The sequence below is a fragment of the Nicotiana tabacum genome, chromosome 11 (assembly GCF_000715075.1).
Source record: "Nicotiana tabacum cultivar K326 chromosome 11, ASM71507v2, whole genome shotgun sequence".
Lineage (NCBI taxonomy): Eukaryota > Viridiplantae > Streptophyta > Magnoliopsida > Solanales > Solanaceae > Nicotiana > Nicotiana tabacum.
In genome coordinates, this window is record NC_134090.1 from 10,987,696 (window position 1) to 11,013,101 (window position 25,406).

At 36.9% G+C, this 25,406-nt stretch overlaps 1 long non-coding RNA gene and 1 pseudogene across 5 annotated transcripts; one reads left to right on the top strand and one right to left on the bottom strand.

Moving 5' to 3' along the window:
- Positions 1-3,418: 3,418 nt before the first annotated feature.
- On the bottom strand, positions 3,419-9,727 carry LOC107766104 (uncharacterized). Of its 5 annotated transcripts, none has more exons than XR_012696407.1 (5): positions 8,578-9,727; positions 8,339-8,465; positions 6,421-8,085; positions 6,257-6,310; positions 3,419-3,735 (listed from the first exon to the last, which is right to left on the bottom strand). It is a non-coding gene; the product is annotated as an uncharacterized LOC107766104 (long non-coding RNA). The 5 variants fall into 5 exon arrangements; XR_012696408.1 differs by having other exon boundaries at positions 6,421-7,809; positions 7,918-8,465; XR_012696406.1 differs by having other exon boundaries at positions 6,421-6,520; positions 6,859-8,465.
- A 6-nt stretch (positions 9,728-9,733) lies between these two features.
- On the top strand, positions 9,734-19,055 carry LOC107763519 (methylenetetrahydrofolate reductase (NADH) 1-like; annotated as a pseudogene).
- The last annotated feature ends 6,351 nt before the right edge of the window (positions 19,056-25,406 follow it).

Consider the following 25,406-nt stretch of genomic DNA (forward strand, 5'->3'; position numbering starts at 1 on the left):
GAAATTGTTAGTTTAATTATAATGTTGTTAGTTTTAAGTTGAAGTTCAATTAATTATTTCTTCAGTTTGTGTTTATTAATTTAAAAGGATTTAGTTTTAAGATAGAAATATGTTAGTTTGATAACTTGAATCCTTCGTCTTGACTGTAGTATTGTTAAATTTAGTTTGAGGTTCAATTGGTTATTTAATTTAGTAATTTGAATCTGTTTATTTGTTCTGTTTAAGTTTAATTTGAATTTGATGCTCAATGATTTGAATATACTTGTTTGTTATTGTTGTTGAATCTGAAAATAGATTTGTTGTTTAGAAATATTGTTCAGTCAAAATAATTCCAGTTGTTTCTTTGATGTTCTTCATTTAGTTTGAATTTGTTGATTGAATTTGATTAAGAATTGGTTATAGCTGTTGTATTTTGGTTAAAATTGATTAGTTGAATTGGTTATACCTGATGAGGTAGAATGGTAAATTGCAGTATTTTCAGGGGTAGAATGGTAATTTCAGTAATTTCAGAGGGGTATTTTTGGAATTGAAAATCTGAACAATTATTTATTTTGAGTGCTATGTCCAATAAATTAATAATATTAAAATAATGTATAAAATAATTCATAGTGGGAGACAAGACATAATGGTAGAGAATAATGCATTTGTTTAATCAATAATGGGGGACAAGACATAATGGTGAGGAATAATGCATTTGTTTAATCAATAATGGGGGAACAAGACATAGTGGGATTGCGGGGCTCAAGAAAAGTTGATTAAATAAATAATAATTGTATTTTTTATGTAGTAGTGAGTTTGGTAAGAGAAAGTGGATGATTTTAAGGGGTCTGTGATGAGACATAAATAGAGCAGACTTGGACAAAATTTAAAAAAAAAGGAGCTGAAAATAGAGAGAAAAACTTCGAAAAATATTAAAAGATTTTTAGGGATTCGAATTTGAAGAGAGTTTAAAATAAAGAATTTTCTGAACATTAAGAGAGAATTAAGGGTTAAACATTAACCGGTCTTTCAATAAAGTAAAAATAAAAAAAGAAGTTCACTTTGTTATTACCCGTTAATTATTATTGGTGTTTCTGGATTTTCATGTGGTTTGTTTCTCGAGTTTAATTGGTTATTTGCTACTACTTCACTGGTTATTGCTGGATTTTATTCTGTTTTCAAATCTGTCACTAGGTGTTCCGTTTGTTGGATATTGCTGGTTATTTGTTGCTGTTGCTGTGTTACATACTACTTTGCTGACTTTCTTCTTCTTGTGTTGGCAATACCAGGTACACAACTGTAATTTTGGCATTTTTGTAAGCTGAAATGTGAAAGTATGAATGCATATGAAGAATGGAATTTTAAAGTTTTAATTTAGTTTTTTCGTTTCTTTTACTAATTGTATTTAGGCTATTTCATGTATTATTATTCTGTAAATTTCTGTCGATCTGCATAACTAGGCATCTGGTAGTGATGTATTAAATAATACTTTGCTTTAACTTGATTATTAGGTAGTATATATTTAAGCATGCTCATTACTGTCAAACTGTTTAATAATTGGAATAAGAGGAAAATAACATAAGTCGGTCTTTATTAAATCGGCTTGGCAAAACTGATTAAGTTCACTAGTTATGAAGGTTTTAATATTGTCAACATTAAGTTAATCGAAAACATGTAGCTAAATTTAGTTAAAGCATGAATTTAAATTAATTTCGCGAATTAGGCATTATGGCATGCTTTGAGTTCAAACAAGGCGAGTTAATGTTAAATTTAATAAATTTTGGAAATATGCATTAGTAATTAAGATTGATTCTAATTTTCAGTAGTTGTAAATAATTAATTTCAACAGTTCAAGTCATCTAACAGTGCGAGTTTAATCTGGTTATGGGATAATTAGTTTCTTTTAAATATATATTATTTGACAATTCCATATTGTATTTATAATTACAATTTTAGTAATATTCCTTTCCGTTAATATTTGTCTTAACCTAGCATTTAATATGTTATTTTTAAGTATGTAATTAATTAGAATTTTTTCTCTTTTATTTTTTTTAGAGACAAATTTAATAGGAAAAAATGTAGGCACTTTAGGATTATCCTTTTAGAATAAATAAGATGAGTCTCGCCCAATAAAACGCACAAATTGAGGGGCCCTCGATAAATGTTTAATTGAGTACTTAGACTTCGGGATGAGCCGTTTAGCAAATTTCACGGCCTTCCCCAAAGTAATAAAGCGTTAGACTCTTTTTGGCACGATTTTAATAATATTACATCCCCAAACTCGGGTGCGCATTTATGCGACCCAAATCCAAATTTCAACGGAGTCAAAATGTGTCAACAACCACGGGTGCATTGATTGCGACGTGGTTCGAAACACATTTTCACGACGTTGCAATTCTATTAAAAATAATAATAAAAGCGGTTTAAAGTTGATAAAAGCACATAAATTATAATATGCATTAAAATCAGATATCTAGCCATTACAACAGTTTAAGCGACCGTGCTAGGACCACGGGATTCGGGAGTGCCTAACACCTTCCCTCGGGTCAACAGAATTTCTTACTTAGAATTTCTGGTTCGCAGACTTCATTTGGAAAGTCGAATATTTTCCTCGATTCGGGATTCAATCGGTGACTTGGGACACCATAAATCTCCCAAGTGGCGACTCTGAAATAAGTAAATAAATCCCGTTTCGATTGTCCTTTAATTGGAAAAACTCCCTTATACCCTATGGGGTAGGAAAAAGGAGGTGTGACAAGTATAGTATGAATTGCCATCTAGGAGCTCCATAGTTGTTACAGATTAATCTTCTCCATGAGCATTTTGGATAATCATCCTGGAACTTCTTGTACATCTTTTGTATAGTGAAGCCTTGCATCTGATTGAGTTCTTCTTCTTGTATCCCCACTTCTTTTAGATATTCAGCAGCCTTTAGTATCTTCTGTACAATCCAAGACGCCTGCATTGGTTTGCTCTTCCACAGACTAGCTCTCCTTCCATAGTAACAATGTATCCATTTTACCCATAGTTTATCCTTCTTATTGCATATGTTCCACAATAATTTGCACACAGCTGCCTTGTTCCACAATTGAATGTCCATAATGTAAAGCAAATATTTATGATATGCTAAGATTATGAAGTTTTATCATTTTAAAAAAAAATTGTAAATAGTCTATTATTATAGTGGTAGCCTCTCACTCACCAACTTTATTTAAAAATAATTTAATTATGCTTAGTGAGACAATAAATATTGAGATAAGTATTTATGATTTGTTTGTTTAAAAAAATATTTTTTTTCTTTCTTAAATTTCAAATAAATCGTGATGAAAAATATACACTGACTAATATTATTGTAAGTTGTAGCCCACCACTCACCAACTTGTCAATCTTTCTACCACTTAATGCCCGATATAGTTTGCCACTCTTACTTGTTTATGAATTGTTCTTTCAACTCCCGGTGCTTTTGCAAAATATTTTCCTATAGTAATGTACAGTCTCATCATTTATTTATTTTTAATAAGGTAAATTGTATGTACAGTCTCATCATTATTGATTCCTAGCCACATATTTATCAGAAGACCGTGAATTACAGCATGATGGACCATGGCAAGTTGTTCTGCGCCAAAAAATAAACACAAGAAAATGTTCACTACATCTTGTAACTCTAGGCTGAGCAACATCCAACATTTTCACTCCTGCTTTGCACTAAAGTGGCCAACTCTTCAATCATATAAGGGTACTACATCATATTCCAACCTGAAAAAAGATCGTGTGTCAATAGGGTAAAAAAGTAATAATACTTCCTTAATTCACTACCATTTAACCTTGCAACTCATTTTGATAGCCTCGTAAAATTAAGGCCATAACCACATTGTACCTTAGTATACAACTACCTTTATCATCCTCAAGGCTCAAAGAACGGTTGAGGAAGAGAACAACAACAACAACAATGTGGAAGAGCTATATGTCAAGCTCAAAAAGAAAGTAATTAGCATCAGCCTCACAGTAATAAATACATTAATATATTATCGAACATTACCAACAATATAGTAACGATAAACAATTGTTAACTTCAATTATTGATGTAAGTCGTTTCAAAGGGATGATCTACTCTCAAATAAACACCAGTTAAAGTAGACAGCTAAAGCTAAACAGATACCATATTCTAATATTGGCAAAAGCAAAGAGAAGCTCCAGCATTAACAAGCCCATAAAGTATATAATGCGAGTGTTAAATTACTTCGAAAAGCTAACTATTACTCAAGGAACAAAATGAACAGAAAATACACGGCTGATTCAATAAGCCAATATCAAACTGGATAGATTTTTGCCGCATTTTTCACAAGTTAGTGAATCCTAAAAAAGATTATGACTCAAGCAGCTAGTGAAATTCAATGTAATTGCTCCAACTGTCCATCTTTGGCTTTTAATTTCTAGCTACAATGAAGATTTAATCAAAGATATTTACGCAAGTCAAAGTCAAGTGAGACATACATCTGTGACCAAAATAAATTGGTGACCATTTGACCCAACTTGAACTTCGACTAATTTATATCAGTAGTTAAATATGTATATTTCAACTCTGGATAAGGCTTTATTTTTAACAATATATGATAGGTGATTGACATTTCATTGCACCCTTCCATGCTTTATCTTCTAGTTCTTTTTCCCCTCAAAACTAATATTCATATTTTTTAGCTCCTTAACTGCAACATGTTTCGTATGCTTGTGCTTTATAAAAACTAATTTCATGCTTTAGATCTAAATAAATCTATGGGAGCCAAAAATTAATAACCAGACAAAGAATATCTTTGTTACTTACTTATGAAAGTGCTTATTGTCCAAAACTTTTCGGAGCCAAATTTCAGAAAAAAATATGGGAAATTTTCCTACATAATTTTCAGCAGAAAGGTTAATGTCTCCGAAAGAGAGACTTGAATTGTTTAATTAAGTACGGTATCTTAGTTGTTTTCATTTATTTGTTAAACTCATATACAAACATTGCCCAAAGCTAAAGGCCTCATATGCGGCAAATTTAGACATCAATAGTTAAACATCTATTTTCAACTCAAATAAGAAGGATCATAGGTATAGTGTTGAAGATAAATTACAGTAACACATTTATATACCGAGACACAAAGTAGCAGATTGACGCCAACATGGTTACATTTGTAGAGAAAATGTTGAAAGAAAGCATAGTCTACAACAAGCAACCTACATAACTGATATGTACCAGTTTTATAATCAAAAATAGATAGTAGCAATTTCATAAAAAAAATTCTCATATCATTAATCATGTAAAGCGGGAATTATAAACTCAATAATGAGAACCTTCTTAATACTTTCAAATGTATACTCAATATAGAATTTCTCTAGCAAGTTACCTGGGGGATCCAAGGTCAAAATATCATCACACTTGATGTTGGACTCACCATATTTGTTTGTCTTCTCCAATGTGGATAGGAAATAATGTCAAATAATTTTATTGATGTTCCTATTTTTAAAGTATTAAATGATATAAAAAAAGGCAATGATTAACTTTCTTTCGATATTAACTATTATACCCAATCGGTAGACATTTGGAAAGTCAGAAGAACCAATTTCAGATCGAGAGAACAAAATTTTAATAATTTTTCAGTAAGCAGCAAATATCACAAATAGAGGATGCACAAAGTCACCAAAATGCTTATTTTAAAACAATACGTTTAATTGTTAAATGCTCTTGACTATATATGCACAATCATCATTGTTATTAATAATTCACAACTGATTCTTTCGTCTTTTGCTTCAAAATCAATTGAAGCATCTCCAAGAATTCATTGTATGTGGTTACCAGAAGCTCCATTTAGAGAGGCATACAATAATATGGGAGGTCACAGAAACATATGATTCTTTGTTGGCTAGTGAAAGAGAAGACTTTGATTTTCAAATGCATCTCAACCAAACCACAAATTTCTTGAACTGCTCCATAGAAAGAGTAAGCAGAGCATCAGAGAAGCATTTGTCTTTTCAGCCTTTCATGTGGAGAAAACAACAACAACAACAACAACAACCCAGTGTAATCCCACAAGTGGGATCTGGGGAGGGTAATATGTACGCAGACCTTACCTCTACCCCGAGGGGCAGAGAGAATGTTTCCAGGAGAGCCTTGGTGGAGACAACCAAGTCAAAACTTACTACCAACGGTTACATTCCAATAAATCAAAGCGACTTTTGATTCTAGAAAGAAGATGTAGAGTAGAAAAAAGGTTCAGTTGAAGAATCCAATTTAACTCACCGGAAGTAGGACGAAAAGGTCTTACTTGATGCGTATTGACCTTCTGGAAATCAACTATGTAAAAATCAAATATTCAGAATCAAACACACTAAAATAAAAAAAACAAAAAAAAAAAACACAAATGCAAATATAATTTTATTGGATTTATGAAGTATCTAAATTACCAAAATGAAGATTGTAAATCGATAATCCACTATGTGATTTAGACTCGTCATTGTTGATTTAGAATAAAGAATCTAAATCGATACTCTCCAAGTTCTCCGCCTGCACCCCAAAGTATGTAATTAGTCTTAACTTTTCACCAGATTGGTTACTTTAACATCTCTTTTCATGCGTTTGGTAAAACCCATTTCTCAAAAGAAGCCATATCGTACGTTACACAATCAAAATTTGAAAGAAAAATCTGAACTCTAAAAAATAGAATCGAATGATACATGCTCACTCAGACAGAACAAAACAAACTAAACAGAACACAAAGATCCACTTAAAAAAGGGCAAAAATAAAATTTTAAAAATTTCAAAAATCAAGGTCAAAAGCACCAGAAGACTGTTGAAGTATGAAAAGAAAGTACGGAGGGTGAGTAAGTGAAAGAAGAGAATACCGTGTAACTGAAAAATAATAATAAGAAGAAGAAGGCGACAAAATCCGGCCATGTAGTCACTTGCTGGAGTTCCCGGAAGATTCAAGCCCCAAATTATACCATTTTGGAATACTCCAAATGAACCCTTGAAGTGGTCGTGACAAGTATATTACACGTGTTTGATACGTGAGGTTATAAGGATACGAATGGTGTCAGACAATTGTTTATGTTTCTGCTCATGTTCTGGGCAATAGATGCCATATAAACATGAGAAGTTTAAAAGTTTATCAGAATCCTTTTGGTAGTAAATATAAAGCAAGACAAAACTTTGTGAAGCATTTTTAGGATTGAAAGATTAGGCTCAATTGTAGTAATTACCATGTAATTATATGCTTATGAACCCAGTCCTTGACAAAGAGTTAAATTGGGTTTTTCCTTTCTTGTGTCTGCTACCACACTGCAAATGATAATGGACTCAACTAAAGCAGTGTGTTCGCCTCCTTCACAAAAGAGCACTCTGTTCTGCAAGTATCATCTTCTTCTTCTCGTAGATTTTGTTCTCTTAATCACTAAACCAATCACTAATGCTCAAAAGAATGAATTATCCTTTTTATCAATCTCAAACAGGGTTCAGAAAAGCGCCCGCTTCCTCGCTTTAAGCGAGAAGCGAAGTGGAGCGGGAGGTTGGGCGCTACTCCAATTAAAAGCGGCTCAGGTAAAGAAAAGCGCCCGCTTCTCTCTAAAAAGCGAGAAGCGGTGAAGCGGATCGAAGCGGTCACTTTTTGAATTAAAAGACCTAAAGTCTTTTTTCAATTAAAAGACCAAATCGCTGACTTCTGTTCCAGACCCAGTAGTTTCTTCGACTTCTTCAACAGCAAACTAGGGTTCTAAACTAGCGATTTCTTCCTCACTAAAACGGTAAAACCAGCAATTTCTTCAAGCAAACTAGGGTTCTTCTTTTCTTCTTCAACACTACAACAACAGCTTTCAAGTTTCAACAGGTATGTTTTGCTTTTGCACCAGATAAAGAACTGGACATGGGCTTAGAATAAAGGAACCTAAAATTGATAATGTACATACTTGGCATTTTCTGGTAGTGTTGTTGAGTACATCCAAAATGTACTTCCTTGCCTTCGAGTTCTTGCATAAACATGAACTCTCCAGTTTCTTGCTTAATACATGCTAAATCTTCAATTCTCCTATAACTACTACGACGAGCTGGAAGGATTTCATGATGCTTTGTTATACCTAAATCATTTGACCAGATGGCGTGAAAAGAAAATTGTGAAGATTATCAATGTCAAAGAAACATGCGATAAGGCACGAATAGATATATAAAAACCCCACTAATATAAGGAAAATAAGTAAAGTAGGCCACAATGACCAAAACAGAAGATCCACAAAAGAACATTAGGAACTTTACACCAAAAAAAGCAGCCAAAACAGCAGAGAAAAATTCAGAGACGGGTTTAGCAAGAAAAGTGAAAACTTCATCTCTTACTCTTCAAATACGAGTCACCTAGAAATCACTATCAAATGGCTTCTCCATTAGAGGCCATTCCCGTTTCTTTCCTTGAAGTCGAAAAGCAATCGAATGCGCATTCGGAAACTTCAATTGTTTGAACAATCTATGTAATGAAAGTAAGAGATGAAGTTTAATTGAAGATTAAAACCCTCAATTTCAAACCCTAGCCTAAAATCTCAAATTCCTAGATGAAATTATAATGTGAAAGATATTACCTGCATGCAATGATTTAGGGAATCTTTGTTCCAAGTCAGAATTTGGTTCCCATACTACAAATCTGCAATAAAACCCAAATGGCAGAAGTGAAATTAGTAAGCAAAAAGCTAAGTGGAAGAAGAAGAACAAATAAACTCAGCAAAGGATGGAATGAAAAAGCAGAAGGATCTCTGATTGCAAAGAGGAACCAGAAGGAAAAGCATAAGCCTAACACACCTGGAAGTCAATAAGGTTATACCATTACCATAATATCCCCAAAGAAAGTTAAATATACAGGAATACCCTTGGTCGTCCAAGGAATCTGTGGTAGCACGAGATCCTGTGGTAGCACGAGATCCTGTGGCTGGGCACCTGGATCATCTATCCCGGGGGCCTGTGGCTGGCCAGAAGCAACACCCTCCATTTCCTCCAACTCAATCTCAACATCATCCACCTGGGGATCATCCTCCTCCTCTTTGGAGCTCTTTCAATCTCTGCTCCGAAACCTGCTCTGTCTGAGCTGCTGGTGGCATAAGAGACGCTCAAGAAGTGGTCGGCGTCAAAGCAGGGATTTCTCTCCAAGGAGGAGGCTCTATTGCCAACATCTTTAATGGTGTTAGGGAAGGCGAATGTGGTGGCCGACGCTCTCAGTCGGAAGTCCCTGGGTGTTAGGGAAGGCGTCAAAGCAGGGATTTCTCTCCAAGGGGAGGCTCTATTGCCAACATCTTTAATGGTGTTAGGGAAGGCGAATGTGGTGGCCGACGCTCTCAGTCGGAAGTCCCTGGGTAGTTTGGCTCATTTGGGAGCGGATTAGAGGCCTTTGGCTCGGGAGGTTTATCAATTGGCCAGTCTGGGGGTTCGTATTTCGACCTCAGATGAGGAAATCTTTGCCCGAGGGTTCAACCTTGCCGAGGAGATAGCCGAGGAAAATGCACGAGAAAATCGATGCTAGGTTTCTTGTCTCCTCTAATGATGAGGATGTAGCGAGTGGATCCGGGGACGGGCAAGGTGAAGAAGATGTTCCCGGGGAGACTTTCATGAGGGCAATGACAATCATATTCCACGACATGATACACAAGGAGATCGAGGTTTATGTGGATGATGTAATTATAAAGTCGAGTAAGCAGTCTGATCATGTCAGATATTTGAGAAAATTCTTCCAAAGGACAGGTACAATCTTAAGCTCTTATATTGCTTCCTAGGGATAGGTCATGCATTTGTGACACCGGATTTTTGGATGGTTATGAGATTGTTTAATATTAAATTTGTTAAAGACATCATCTTATCTCAGTGAATTTCTTCATTTATTGTTTAATTGTATAAAAGGAACGATTTCAATAAGTCCTAAAACGAAAATTTAATTAAAACCCATTAACAAAATTGACAAACCGAGGCCCGAACCGATAACCCAATAGTGAAAAAGTTCTAAATTGTTACCGAACGGTTAACCCAATAACCCGATACCAATAACCCAATAAACAATTAACGATTCGGGTTATCGGTTTTACCCGATATATGCGCTTACTCTGCCAAACAAGATTGAGTATGAAGATGAACAAGGTGCACAATCATCAGAGGTTCCAAATGCTGATTCTCCAACATTGGAACCCAAACATACATATTGTCAAGAGGACAAGGAATCTTTGGTCATGGCGGGGCGGTGACAATGGTTTCTTAGGCCGTATTTGATGTCCGGGACAAATATTAGGCGATTCCAGGACGGATCCATCCGGGCCCAAGGCGGAAGGCATGGGCTATTGCATACAAAAATTTGGGACTCGCGCGGATTTCTAGTTGCCGAGAAACTCAGTGGAAAATTCAAAAATACCCAACTTGGGCAAAAAGAGAGATTCCTCGGCATATCGTTCACATGATATTTTCACTTCATTTCGCAATTTTGCAACAAAAATGAAAGTAATTGAGAAGATCCAAGAGGCAGCTAAAGATGAAAACAGGGTAGTATTTTCCTTTGAATTTTTCCCACCAAAGACAGAAGATGGGGTTGAAAATTTATTCGAAAGAATGGTAAGAATGGTAGCACACAATCCATCATTTTGTGATATAACATGGGGTGCAGGTGGTTCAACAGCAGATCTAACTCTTGAGATTGCTAAACGAATGCAAAATATGGTGTGTGTTGAAACTATGATGCATTTGACATGTACAAATATGCCTGTTGAAAAGATTGATCATGCTCTTGATACTATTAAGATTAATGGTATTCAAAATGTTCTTGCTCTTCGTGGTGATCCTCCTCTCATGGTCAAGATAAGTTTGTTCAAGTTGAAGGTGGTTTTGCTTGTGCCCTCGATCTGGTAATTTCTCTACTTAATTCTTTTTGTTTTATTTAGGATCTAGTAGTGAAGGGTAGCCTTGGCGTAACCGATAAAGTTGTTTCCATAGGTCACGGGTTCGAGTCGTGGAAACAACATCTTGCAGAAATGTATAATAGACCCGTGTGGTCCGGCCCTTCGCCGAACTCCATGTATAGCGGGAGCTTAGTGCACCGGGTTGCCCTTGAGATCTAGTAGTCTAATAGGATATTGTAGATATTGTAATCCTTGAATTGTGTGACCGTCTTATCTAAAAGTTGAAGCTGTTAGAGAGGACATAATTTTAGGCACTCAATTATATTATGTCTCGACATGTACCTTCACGTGTGGACCTGATTCATAGACCCACCATATGGAAAAATATGTGATGATTCATATCACACATATGTTGAAGGGAAGCCTTGGAGCAACGGTAAAGTTGTTTTTCGTGTGACCTATAAGTCACTGGTTCGAGCTGTGGAATCAGCAATTGATGCTTGCATCAGGGTACGCTAATATGAATTGTTGAACTTGATTCATTTCATTTAAAAGATTAAGTTGTTAGATAGAGCATACTTTTAATTACTTAATTATATTATGTCTCAACACGGGTGGACTTGATTCATGGACCTAACATATGACAAAGTTTAAGCTGTTATAGTGAGCACACTTTTAATTACTTATTTATTCCGTGTGACCTTTAGGTTACGGTTTCGAGCCATGGAAGCAGCCACTAATGCTTTGCATTAGGGTAGACTGTCTACATCACCCCCTTGGGGTGCGACCCTTCCCTGGACCCTGCGTGAATGCGGAATGCTTTGTACACCGGGCTACCCTTTTTCACATGTAGGCTTGATTTTTGGACCCAACTCATTGAAATATTTTTTGCTTTTTGGGTGGCGATGAGATTTCAGCTTAGGACTTATTGTTTGCTTGTCTGATACCATGTTAAATTGTGCAACCACCTCATCGATGTTGTAGATATCGTACTTGTTGAATTGTGTAATCATTTCATCTAAAAGTTTAAGCGGTTAGAGATAACATTACTTTTAGTCACTTATATATATTATGTCTCGGTACGTCCCTTCACTTGTGGACCTGATTCATGGACCCAACACATCTAATGATGTAGGCGAGCACAATTTTGCAAACGAAATGACTTACTAGCCACAACATATCATGAGACAACCTACTATCACAAAAGATTTGCTTAATTATATGATATCTTGGAAAAAAACTATGTTGTATCTCAACACGTCCCTTCACGTGCGAGCTTGATTCTTAGACGCAACTTATCGAAAGACTTTTTGATTTTTGGGTGGCAATGAGATTTGATTTGAGGACCTGTTACCTACTCTGATACCATATTAAATTGTGAAACCACCTCGTCTAAAAGTTTTGAACTTTTGGAAAGAGCACATTTTTAATTGCTTAAAGAGTAATTATGTTATGGCTGGTGTAATTTTGTGTTAGTATTAATTGATATTCTTTTTTGTTTTTAGGTGAAGCATATTCGTGCCAAGTATGGGGACTACTTTGGGATAACTGTTGCTGGTTATCCAGGTTAGCTACTAAGATCTTGGGCTTTGAGTTATTTATTTGGACAAATATGGACCATGATTTACTTATTCCACATTAGTTTTGAAGCAAAATGAGTTTTTTTCTGATGTTTTGTGTGCTGTTACCGACTACTATTTTGATTCTTTGTCAGAGGCACATCCCGATGTTATACCTGCTAATGGAATAGCTACACAAGAGATATATGAAAATGACCTAGCCTATCTCAAAAGAAAGGTAGTCTATTTGCAGCATTATAATTGTCATCCAATGGATATAATGAGTTTGTAGTACTTATGTATGATTGTGTATTTGTATTCTACAGGTTGATGCTGGAGCTGATCTTATTGTAACTCAACTCTTCTATGATACTGATATTTTCCTCAAATTTGTCAATGACTTCCGCCAAATTGGAATTACTTGCCCCATCGTTCCGGGTATCATGCCTATTAACAATTACAAGGGCTTCTTGCGCATGACTGGTTTTGTAAGACTAAGGTATCCCCATATTTTGGAGTACAGACTTTACCTCTGTGTTCATTTGTATGTTAAGCTTGTGAAACGACATATTACTTTACTCTTATTGAAATGCATGGTAACCCCAAAGTTATGGAGATGTTATATTGTCCAAAGTTCGGTTAGGTACCGTCAAGTTGGTGGCTTTTATTTTCAGCCTTAATATTACAGTCTCTCAATGTTGTTAAAGGCTCGCTTGATGTGTGCTTAAGTTCTAAAGCTCGCGATACATATGTTGTGCGCTTTGCTCACTTATAGTAGTGTAGGCAGTAAGGCGCTTAGCTTGGGCATGTGCCTCATTGCCCATGTGCTCTATCTTTTTTAAGAGAGAAGCTATAGACAATAAATATCGTTGACAAAATGATACATTAACTGTTAAAAAAACATTATGACTAAACTTTTTGTGATTAGGAACAAGAAATTAGTAATTTAGAATAAGAAAACAAGGCACTAAAAATTTAAACTACATCTTTCATCTAAAACAAAAATTTAAAAGGGTTTTTGAATTTGATTGACATGATTTTTACTTCATGTAGTTCGCTTTATTATTATTATTTTTTGAAATCTCCAAATAATTATTGCTTCGTATTTATTGTTATTTTTTCGCATTACAGATATATTTTTATTTTTTCTTCATTAGCGCGTTATTTCACACTCCTAGTTAGATTTTTGCATCTTCTTTCCATCTGTTGCTTTTGCTGTAACACTGTGAGTCGTCTTCCTTAATTGAATATGTTAGTTGAGTTGTTCGCATTTCGAATCCGTGTCTAAATGGTCGTGCTTTCCTTACCCGTTATTATGTTTTACGTAAACGGTGTTGCTGATTAAGACAATACGTTGATCATGTGTGATGCTTGCTTAAAGGCTGATTAGCAGCTCCTGCTTCAGCTTCGTAGATACTCAGTTTTCCTTTATTATGTTGTAGATTCCAGAAGAGATAATGGCTGCGTTGGAACCTATTAAGGACAACGAGGAGGCTGTCAAAGCCTATGGAATTCACCTTGGAACTGAAATGTGCAAAAAGATTTTGGCCAGCGGCATTAAGACTTTGCATCTTTATACATTAAACATGGAGAAATCAGCACAAGCCATTTTGATGGTTAATTCTCTTACCTTTTGAACTTTCTACTTTGAGATTTTTGAAGTAGTCACTATTTCTAGCATAGGCAAGAATTCAACTTACTATTGTGAGATGTGTTGGATATGCAGAATCTTGGATTAATAGAAGAGTCCAAAATTTCTAGGCCATTGCCTTGGAGACGTCCTACAAATGTTTTCCGTGTTAAAGAAGATGTTCGTCCTATATTCTGGTACGTAGAGTTGTGAATTAATGTCAGAATACACCTTTACTTTGTGATGATAATCTGATCTATCGTCGTCAATGATGGTAGGGCAAATCGTCCAAAGAGCTACATCTCAAGGACCTTAGGTTAGGATGAATATCCACATGGTCGATGGGGCAATGCTCAAAATCCATCATACGGAGCTCTTACTGACTATCAGGTAATTGCAACTTGTTCTGTTCGTATAAGTCTCTCTGGGGAATGAGTAATTAAATCATTTACGAATAAATATCTGATTGACAGAAGATACTATAGGATATCACATACTTTCCCCTGAGCTATCTTTCCTTTTTTTTTTTTAAAAAAAAAAAATTAAATATATCTTACATTAAATCACGAATGGCGTTTGGCCTTGGGAAGATGAGACAAGGAATTTTTTTAATTTTTTGCAGTGCTTATGTTGTTTGAGGCAAAATCAAAGTCATTTGAAATTCTAATATTGTTTGTGAAATACTGTGGGAACTGTCTAGGTCTAGGCACTAATAAAAAGAAGGAAATTTGTGGTCCGGGCTGTAAACTTGATTTACTTTTCTAAGTTTGTTTATAAGCTTTCTCGTCCTCCTAAATAACCCTTCTTGTTTTAGTGCTTGCGTAGTTCCTTTCTTCGAATCATCATTCAGCTGGTCACCCGCAATCAAGATGATACAATTAGCTTTTTTGTGCATTTTTCTGAGTTGTTTTGGTACGTTTGTTATCTGTAACATAGCTTCCTTTGGACCTCTACAGTTCATGCGTGCACGTTCACGTGATAAGAAGCTTCAAGAGGAATGGGCTGTGGCTTTGAATAGCGTGGAAGATATCTACGAGGTATGATTTTCAGATACAGTTCATTTCTCGTCAAAACCAAAGACTGGTTTCAAAGGCTTGATACTTGCATAATTTTCACATCAGAAATTTAAAGACTACTGTCTTGGGAAGCTGAGGAGCTGCCCTTGGTCTGAATTAGATGGTCTTCAGCCAGAGACAAAGATCATAAATGAAAAGTTGGGTCATATCAACACGAAAGGTTTCCTGACTATTAACAGCCACCCGGCAGTTAATGCTGAGAAGTCTGACTCTCCTTCTGTTGGTAAGCACGACTCCATCATTATTCTTCTGTTACTTTCGGATGACTGATGCTAGAATTCTTATTTGGATAGTAGATGTCAAAAGTGTGTCCTGGATTTCTCTTTAAAATGAAGTCGGGAATTTTAATAATGTAATAGGAAAACCTTGTATTCTCGTATTCCTTGATCTTGATTATTACATGTTTTGCCATTTGCTTTCGCTGCCTTTTACCTTGTTGCTATTATTTGGTTATTGCTTCCTTTCACTGTTCTGGAGCCGAGGGTCTATCGGAAACAATCTCTCCAGCTTCATAAGGTAGAGGTAAGGTCTGCATACACATTACTCTCCCCAAACTCCACTTGTGGGATTCCACTGGGTTTGTTGTTGTTGTGGTAGGAAAACCTTGCATACAGGATTATATACAGAAAATAAAAAGTTTAGACAAAAATATGATTCTCAACAAAGAGCATTAGTCGCTAATATAACTGAAATATTGTAGGTCCTCCGAAAGTGTACAAAATATAAAACAGTTCTGCTAATATGCACTGGAATTCAACAAGGCCTAGCCTTTTTAGTATAACTTTGTTCAATACTCTCAAATGTCTTATCCACAGATCCCGTCTTCTAGGAGTTGCATCTGTTTCACACTTTTCTTTATAAGTCCTTGTCAACTCTTATTGGAACTTGCCTGGATAAACATTTCATTGCTTCATCAACCAGGAAAAGAGACCAATTAACTTCTACTGAATGGTCAAAGTTCAATTTACACTATTTAATAAACAAGTCCATACATTCTTGAAATGAGATCGCCTGTTCCCAAAATATCTTTTTGAGTTGCTATCTTTGGTCTTTCGGAAACAACCTCTCTATTCCTCCGTGCAGGGATAAGATCTGCGTACACACTACCCTCCCCAAACCTTACTTGTGAGATTTTACTGGATTGTTGTTGTTGTAGTTGCTAACTATCTTTATGTGACATCCTGCTTAGCGCTTTTAGGATGCTCTATCACCTCGTCCTATAACTACATGACGAGGGATTTGATTATAGCAGCCATTTTATCACCTCGTTACTTATCTACCAGCTGTACACCCTTTTAGTCAGCCTTCTTTTTATTGCAAAAACATTTTGCTTTTTCCATGACATGTATGCTGATTCTTTATAACTACCATGATGTGGGATTTGGTTATATAGCGTTTTTGTTTACGAGATTACAAAAGGGCAGCCCGGTGCACTAAACTCCCGCTATGTGCGGGGTCCGGGGAAAGGCCAGATCACAAGGGTCTATTTTACACAGCTTTACCTAGCATTTCTGCAAGAGGTTATTTCCACGGCTTAAACCTCCTGGTCTCATGGCAGCAACTTTACCAGTTATGGCAAGGCTCCCCTTCTATTTGTTTACGAGATTATTTACTTTTTTTATCTACAAGATGGGGTGGTGGATATGTTTATTAAAAGGCTTACTTGAGTTTTTCTGCTCTGGGGAGAAGTTAAACACCCTCGTCGAAAAATGCAAGGCTTTCCCCTACCCAACATACATGGCTGTAAACAAGGAAGGAAACTGGATTTCCAACATCAGCCAAACTGACGTCAATGCGGTTGTCACACCTCCTTTTTGCGCGCCCGCCCCGAATGGTAAAAATGCGCGAGGGAGTTTTTCCAATTTAAGTGACAATATTCGAAATGAGATTATTTATTTAATTCAGAGTCGCCACTTGAGAAAGGTTTGGTTTTTGGTGTCCCAAGTCACCGGTTTATCTTGAATCCCAAATCGAGGAAATTTTCGACTTTTCCAAATGAAGTCTGCGAACCAGAAATTCTAAGTAAGGAATTCTGTTGACCCGAGGGAAGGTGTTAGGCACCCTCGAATCCCGTGGTTCTAGCACGGTCGCTTAAATTGTTATAATGGCTAAATATCTGATTTAAATACATGTTATTAAGTTTAAACCGCTTTTATTATCATTTATTTTTATAGAATTGCAACGTCGTGAAAATGCATCTCGAACCACGTCACAATCAATGCACCCGTAGTTGTTAACACATTTCGACTCCGTTGAGATTTGGATTCGGGTCACATCAATGTGCACCCGAGTTTAAGAATGTAATTTAATTAAGTCGCGCCTAAAGAGCCTAACGCGTTATTATTTTTGGGAAAGGCCATGAAATTTACTAAACGGCCTGTCCTGAATTCTAAATATTTATTATGTTTAGTTATTGAGGGCCCCGCAATTTATATTTTTTATTTGGCGAGGCTCGTTTCTATTTTAGAAAGGATATCCTAAAGAGTCTACATTTCTATTACATTTGTCTCTAATAAAATGAAAGAAAGAGGATTATGTGCTAATTACATGCTTGACCAGCTTCGGATCCTTACTTGATTATCTGATTTTATGAGGCGTGAGTTATTTTGTGCCTTATTTCATGGATGAGCATGTTGTTAAATTGTCAGGGGAAATTAATATACAATATTAATAGAACTGTTAAAAGCTTATGATAAATGTTCTTCAGATCCGAGTTTGAAACTTGCTTATTTAAACCAAATCAGTGGAATTAACTTATCGGAAACTACTACTAATAGAGTTTGAACAGGATCCTGTGAACTATCTACAAAGATTCAATAAAACTAAATATCATATCTGGCGAGCTTAAAGAATTCTTTTCTATACATGCAGAATATTAGTTGAAAAGTTACCTAATTATCTGTGTGTTAAAACACTCATACATTCCTCATTAGACAACCCATTAAGCAAACGAAATCACAATTTAGGACGGACTAAACTGCGATTAAGTACAAGGCTACCTAACGTGTTTCTTTATTGAATTACAAACTAAACAAATTACATAGATCTTAATAACATTCGTAAAAAAAAAAAAAAAAAAACTGTAACTGCAGCAAACGAATGATTAAACTTCTGCATATCTTTGATTTCATGCTTTCATTGTTACATCAGATGCAAAGTCTTAGTATGTACCTGGATGTTGGATACAACAGAAGAAGCAAGGGGTCAATAGGACAAATACGCAACACCAAACAACAGCAGTAACAGCAGGTACAAATAGGACAGCTCCCAGTGCAGGATACAGTTAGAACCGATAAAAATGGCAGAAAGGCAGCAGCAGACAATGCAGTAGGAAACAGAAATCCAGACAATCCAATTCCAAGGGAATCAACCAAGGCAAACCAAACCGACACACTTTAGCTGATACTTGAAAGAAAAGAAAACTGACTGAATAGGCTGAGCAGGCTAAGAATTGAACAAAAGCAGGAAGAAAACCAGTTTCTGATTTCTGTATTTTTATCCCTCTTACTATCTATTTCTTTTCAAGATCCAATGTCCAATTTCAGTCTTGGAATCTATTTTTTGGCTATCCAAAAGAATTCTTTTCCAGTTTTCTGTTTTTCAGAACTCAACTCTCCTCACAATGTTCCCTCTCAATTCACCCTGTTTTTTAATGTCTGTCTGTGTGTGTCTATCCCTCAATGTGTGTCCCCCTTTTATCAGCCTCAAATCAACCCTTTAACAGCCTGTTTAGACCATCAGAACACCCTTCCATGTGCTACCCCTTTTCAGTTTCCACCCACTATTTAAATAAGAGCACAACCCCATGATATTCCCTTGGCAGGCTTAACTTTTTAGTAATGTTTATTATTTCTGAAACTTAAAGCAGAATATGGGCAGCAGGATGTAGTCTGACAGCATATGCTGTCAAACTATTTAATTCAAAAAGCACTTAGGCAGGGCACAGGCTGTGCACAAATGCACATGTTGTGCACAAGTGCACATGCCCTCCAATTTCAGAACTGTGACTAAACAGAACATTGATTTTTACATTTCTGATTCAAATTAACAATTATAAGCACTAAACTCAGTTCCTAAATGATTCAGGCCATGCTTATCAAAAGTAAATCGATTTGTTATTGTTCAGGCAGCTGAAACTAATTGACGACACATGTCGACTCGACTATATTAATCATAACATGTACAATCGTAGCCAAAATCAGACATTTAACAGTATCGAACACCTGATTTGAATTGTACTGACTAAGCAGAATTGTACTCGAGGAATCAGTTAATCAGTTCAAATTTGAAATTCAGCTAATTGCACAACACATACATACATACACATTATCAGAACAAGTAGCAGAAGGACTCAAAACACCGAGGTTCAGGCAAAGTAGACAGGACACAGTTGGTAAAACTCGAAACACAAATTTCACAAAAACATGAACACCCTTTTAAACAACATATGGACTAAAAAGAATAAAGAAAAGAAAGCAAAACTCACCTTAAGTCCCGAAAAATCAAAACCTTAGCTTGGATTCGAATAGACCTTTCTTAGGGCTGAACGGACTTTAATCGAAGTGTTTCTCGGATGAGAAACACTTCGATTAAGGTCCATTAAAACTTAATCTCTTGGTTTAAACGAAATACGGACCAGTGACTGTCACACCTCCTTTTTCCGCACCCGAGGGGGTGCGAGGGAGTTTTTCCAATTAAAGGACAATCGAAACGAGATTGGTTTATTTATTTCAGAGTCGCCACTTGGGAGATTTAGGGTGTCCCAAGTCACCAATTTTAATCCCGAATCGAGGAAAAGAATGACTCCATATTACAGTCTGCGTACCAGAAATCTAGATAAGGAATTCTGTTAACCCGGGAGAAGGTGTTAGGCATTCCCGAGTTCCGTGGTTCTAGCACGGTCGCTCAACTGTTATATTCGGCTTGATTATCTGATTTTATACAAATGTGAACTTATGTGCCAATTTTATCTTTTAACCGCTTTTATCATTCACTGTTATTTTTATAGGACTTGCAACGTCGTGAAAACATATCTCGAACCACGTTACATCAATTCACCCGTGGTTATTGACATATATCAACTCGGTTGAGGTTTAGATTTGGGTCACATAAATGTGCACCCGAATTTAGGGAGATAAATTATTAAAGGCGCGCCTAAAGCAACTAGCGTCTTGTTATTTTGGGGAAGGCCGTAAAATTCGCTAAACGGCATGTCCTCGAATTCTAAGTATTTTAATATATACATCTAGAGGGCCCCGCGACTTGTACATTTGTTTGTCGAGGCTCGTCTCATTTATTATTAAAGAATTTGCAACGTCATGGAAATGCATCTCGGGCCACGCCGTAATCAATATACCCGTGATTAGAGACACATTTCGATTTCGTTGAGATTTGGATTTGGGTCACATAAATGTGCACCCGAGTTTAGGGAGATAACATTATTAAAGGCGCGCCTAAAGCAACTAGCGCATTATTTTGGTAGGGCCGTGAAATTTGCTAAACGGCCTGTCCCGGAATCTAAGTATTCGATACATATATTTTGTGAGGGCTCCGCAATTTGTACATGTTTTATTTGGCGAAGCTAGTCTCGTTTTTTTTATTTATTTATTATAGGGCAAACTTAAGACAACTAAGATTTTTTATCAATGAAGTCATCCGAGGTTAAACAAAAGCAACAATCCTAATAGGTAATAATATCCATGATAAAAGTAAAAATAAAATAAAAAAACAATTCAACAAAAACGACACACAAACAATTCATAGGAAATCCATATCATTTTTTTTCATTCCGTTTAAACAAATATCACAAGTTTGGAAATGTGTATACACCTGTTTGAAGCAAGAACAACAACCAAACTGGACCGACAATTATCGACAACCTCTCCAATAACAGAACGACGGAACCTCGACGTCAAGATCAACGTACCGGACCTCGACGAACCAAAGACGACCTCGACGGAAAACAGAAAACTCGGCCAAGCAGGATCGCAACAACCCACAGCTGCTCGCGAAAGATGAAACAACGTCGACAGCAGTAAGGTCGACGCGAGGGGGGGCTGCTGACGGGCGTTTGAACGGCGTCGACGCGAGGAGGATGAAGCAGAAAAAGGGGTCGTTTGGATGCGAGGAATGAGCAGCTGTGCGTTGCTTGGAAGCGCAGCAACAACTGCTTGGCACGCAGCAATAGCTGCTTATTGGACTAACAATGGCGGAACTACTGGGTTTTTGTTCGGGCTGTGCGTGGGGGTGGTGTTTGGACGATCGAGCTGGGCAGCGGCAGTGGGTCGTCGGGGCAGGTGGTTTCACGGGAGTTATCACCTTTGGACAGTAGGGTCGTTAGGTTTTTTCCAGTTTTTCAAGAGGAAGGAAGAAGGTGATGAGATGAAGGGAGCTGGAAGTGGGAGGGAGCTGGAAGTGGGTTGTTGTCGACGGGGGGGTGCGACGACGGGGAGCAGCTGTGGTTGTGGGGAAGCTGGAAGTGGCATCAATGGTCGTCGGAACAGGTGGTCGACGAAGGAGAAGAAATGGTTCCGACGAGGGGGTTGCGGACGTGAGGATGGTGGGTTTTCGTCGAAGGTGGGTGGTTATGGCGTCGGGGCAGGTGGTCGACGGTAGGGTCGACGGGCCTGTTTGGTGATGGTGTTTGGGTGGTGTTTGGGGCAGTGGTCGACGGGCTTGGGTTGTAGGGTTCTAGGGTTTTTGCTTCTTCCTCTTTAGGAAGAAGATGATGTACAGTCGTTCCAATTTTTCAAAATCCCTGTCCGTCCCCTCTTCAAAATGTTTTGCCCGTGCATTTGTAATGGTTTTGCCCAGGGAAATGAGCCCCACGCGTGGTGGGGTTCGAGGCTTGTGTCCCCCACGCGTGGTGGGGTTCCCCATGTGTCGTGGACTCGGTTTATTATGGGCTAGGTCCGAAAATTAGGCCTAAAACCGGGTAGTTTGAACCCGAATATTATTCTTTTGCCCGGACCCGAGAAATAGGAACACGACGTTGCTCAACTAGTCCTATGTAAGCAAAATAACTAACAAAAATAAGACTAATATTTAAAACAAAACTATATTATTATTTTCTTAATATTTTTCGAGATTAAAAATAGCTACAAAATATTAATAAAACTATTTTTTGTAATTTTCGTTTTTATATGAAGATAAAATATAAAGTAATATTTTTGTATTTTTTCAAAAATTAAAATGACTACAAAACATTAATAGAACTATTTTTTGGTAATTTTCGAAATTATGTAAAGTACAAAATAAGGTACTATTTTTTGTATTTTTCAATTTTATGAGAAATACATTTTATATTTTTTGTAATTTTTCTTTTTGTAACGAAATAAAGCAAAAATAGTCAAAATAGGTATATTAGACCTAAATTGCATATTTATGCTAAAAATGTGAAAATTCTCGGGGAGGGTCAAAAATCCGGTGTCTACAGCTGCCCCTCTTTGACTGAAAACACGAAGAGTTTTCCGACAAAGAACGACTAGACATGTTTTTGACCCGACCATTACTTGGACGGACTACACTAAGGAGAGGAAGGGAATGTGACCGAGCCCTGGTATCTGAGCTGCCTACATATCCTTGGTTTTACAGGAATCAGGCCACGTGTAGTTCGGAAATGAGAGAGATGGTAGAGTGTACCGAGGTGAAGAGCCGATCGAGGTGCCGTTCCGTTGAGGTTCCGGTCCGCGGTCCTGTCATTACAACAAAAATAAAAACTGAAAAAGACTAACTAAGCCTATCAGCTACTAGTTACAAGGATTCCTATCTTTAAGTCTTCTGAAACTTGATCTTGAGTCTTCAATGGTGCTTCATACAGACTTTGGATTTGAACCTTGAAACTTTCTAGTTGTAGGTGCTAGTCCTTGAGCAGACCACCTCTGTTCTCCACTTCCGTGCTTTGGATTCATTTTTCTCTTTTTTTCTTTTTTTTTTCTTTTTGTTGTTGTGACCAGCTTTTGTTGACCATCTCAGCCTGTTGACTCGCATTCTTGAGGCGAGCTTCTGCTATTTATAACTTGGTTGAATGCTGGGGATTTTTGTTGTAGCCTTCTGCTTCCCGGAGCTGGGGATTCCTGTTGTAACCTTCTACCTTCCGGTGGGGTTACTGATTTCCAAAATCTGCAGTATAAGACTAAAAAGTATTCCTCTTGTTATACAGGTGGGCGCCTGAAAAGAAATTTAAAGACTGAAAAGTATTCCACTCGTTATGTAGGTGGGCGCCTGACATGAAATTTAAAGACTGAAAAGTATTCCACTCGTTATGTAGGTGGGCGCCTGACATGAAATTTAAAGACTGAAAAGTATTCCACTCGTTATGTAGGTGGGCGCCTGACAAGAAATGTAAAGAATGGAATGTATGCCTCTATTCTATGGGCGGGCTCCCAATTTCAACACTTGAAAGTAAAGACTGAATGTATTCCTCTGTTATTATGGGCGGACTCCCAATTTCAACACTTGAAAGTAAAGACTGAATGTATTCCTCTGTTATTATGGGCGGGCTCCCAATTTCAACACTTGAAAAGTAAAGACTGGAATGTATTCCTCTCATTATACAGGTGGGCGCCTGGCATGAAATTTAAAGACTGAAATGTATTCCACTCGTTATGTAGGTGGGCGCCTGACAAGAAATTTAAAGACTGAAAAGTATTCCACTCGTTATGCGGGCTCCTGATTTCAACAACTTTTAAAATAAACGCCACTCCTCTCTTCAGGCGGGCTCCTGATTTTCACAACAACTTTAAAAATAAACGCCACTCCTCTCTTCAGGCGGGCTCCTGATTTCAACAACTTTGAAAATAAAATGCCATTCCTTTCTTTAGGTTGGCGAGATTTAAACAACTTTAAAAATAAATGCCACTCCTCTCTTCAGGCGGGCTCCTGATTTCAACAACAACTTTTAAAATAAACGCCACTCCTCTCTTCAGGCGGGCTCCTGATTTTAACAACAACTTAAAAAATAAACGCCACTCCTCTCTTCAGGCGGGCTCCTGGTTTTAGGAAAGCTAAACATTGATAATTTTAGGAAAACTAAAAATGACTCTCTTTTTTTCTTTTTCTTTTTTCAATCGTTGTTTTTTTTTCAACTTATCCTAGGAGAAAATTCGTCAGACTAGGATTTTTTTTTTTTAATTATTATCTTCGGAGAAAGATTCATCAGACTAAGATTTTGATCCTAGGAGAAGGTTCGTCAGACTAGGTCTCTATCTTAGGAGAAAAATTCGTCAGACTAAGATTTTGATCCTAGGAGAAGGTTCATCAGACTAGGTCTTTTCTTTTTTGGTATCTTAGGAGAAAGATTCATCAGACTAAGATTTTGATCCTAGGAGAAGGTTCATCAGACTAGGTCTCTATCTTAGGAGAAAGATTCGTCAGACTAAGATTTTGATCCTAGGAGAAGGTTCATCAGACTAGGTCTCTATCTTAGGAGAAAAATTTGCCAGACTAAGATTTTGATCCTAGGAGAAGGTTCATCAGACTAGGTCTTGTTTTTTTTGGTATCTTAGGAGAAAGATTCACCAGACTAAGATTTTGATCCTAGGAGAAGGTTCATCAGACTAGGTCTCTATCTTAGGAGAAAAATTCGTCAGACTAAGATTTTGATCCTAGGAGAAGGTTCATCAGACTAGGTCTTGTTTTTTGGTATCTTAGGAGAAAGATTCATCAGACTAAGATTTGGATCCTAGGAGAAGGTTCGTCAGACTAGGTCTCTATCTTAGGAGAAAAATTCATCAGACTAAGATTTTGATCCTAGGAGAAGGTTCATCAGACTAGGTCTTGTTTTTTGGTATCTTAGGAGAAAGATTCGTCAGACTAAGATTTTGATCCTAGGAGAAGATTCATCAGACTAGGTCTCTATCTTAGGAGAAAAATTCGTCAGACTAAGATTTTGATCCTAGGAGAAGGTTCATCAGACTAGGTCTTGTTTTTTGGTATTTTAGGAGAAAGATTCGTCAGACTAAGATTTTGATCCTAGGAGAAGATTCATCAGACTAGGTCTCTATCTTAGGAGAAAAATTCGTCAGACTAAGATTTTGATCCTAGGAGAAGGTTCATCGGACTAGGTCTTGTTTTTTTTTTATTTTTTTTTATCTTTAACAACCACTTAGGAGGAAATGCATCTTCTACGGGTGAAACTAAAAACGAACTTAGGAGGAAATGCGTCTCCTAGGGGGTAAAACTTAAACTTAGGGGGAAATGCGTCTCCTATGGGTAAAACTTAAACTTAGGAGGAAATGCGTCTCCTATGGGTAAAAGTGAACTTAGGAGGAAATG